Below are 988 nucleotides of genomic sequence, written 5' to 3'. Positions count from 1 at the left end.
GGACTAAACGGTTCCTTGTACTGAACCCCCTCGGGCAAAGCTTTCTCGAGCTTTTCATATATCCTCCTATCCAACATCTTAGATAGCTTCTCGGGATGAGGAAGATCAACTTGTTGAAGAACCGCAGAAAAGGCATCATCAAGACCCAGATCATAGGAAGTGACAGAGAGAGCCATCTGAAGCTTCCCAAATTGAGGAGTACCAAGATAGGAAGTGATAATCTCCTTATGAACGGCGTTGGGAACTTCATCAACATGGACGGGAAGCTTCTCAGCATTCACCTCATGACGAAGCTGATGAACGAGGGCCTCCATTTCTTCTTTCCCTCTCGCATATTCCTCCTTCTCCTTAAGGGCCTTCTCTAGGTCTTTCTTGGTTCGGGAAAGCTCTTCTTCAAGAGTTTTTTTTTTTTTTTTTCTTTTCTGATATCTCTCTCAATCTCAGGTTCTTTTCTTCATCTTGCTTCTTCAAAGACTCAACATTCTTTCTCAAACCAGAAAGCTCTACATTGGCTCGTCCGTGGGCTCTCTTAGCCTCTCGGAGTTGATCAATCAGATGCTCAGAACGAATCATACACTCTCCCGAAAAGTACCTGAAGGGAGTTTTGAATATCAAGTCACAAAATTAACCTCAAGAGATACATAGCTGAATAATTGAAGAAGGAGAATTATCGATAGGCGTTGGCGTAAAATCTCTTGTCAGAAATATTTCTCAGATGCTAACGATCTGACGGGACCAACGCTTCAAGAAGCCAAGATCGGGCAGCATTGGAGTCCCCGATAACTGTATCGCTAGAAGTCAAGTTCCACCCAGGAACGAAGATGGGAGAAGCCCTGGCAGACTCTCTCGCAGGGTCCTGGGGAGCCTCACTTCCATCCTTGGGAACCTGAGGCCTTTTTGAAGATTTGCCCGCCCGACCGATTGGAGGGGGAAACTTGAGGAACGCCAACAATGGGAGGACCCCCTATGGGACCTACAGGAGCGCTTC

The sequence above is a fragment of the Hakea prostrata genome, chromosome 7 (assembly GCF_041222555.1).
Source record: "Hakea prostrata isolate BN-2017 chromosome 7, UWA_Hpros_2, whole genome shotgun sequence".
NCBI classification, from domain to species: Eukaryota; Viridiplantae; Streptophyta; class Magnoliopsida; order Proteales; family Proteaceae; genus Hakea; species Hakea prostrata.
This window is presented reverse-complemented; position numbering follows the sequence as displayed.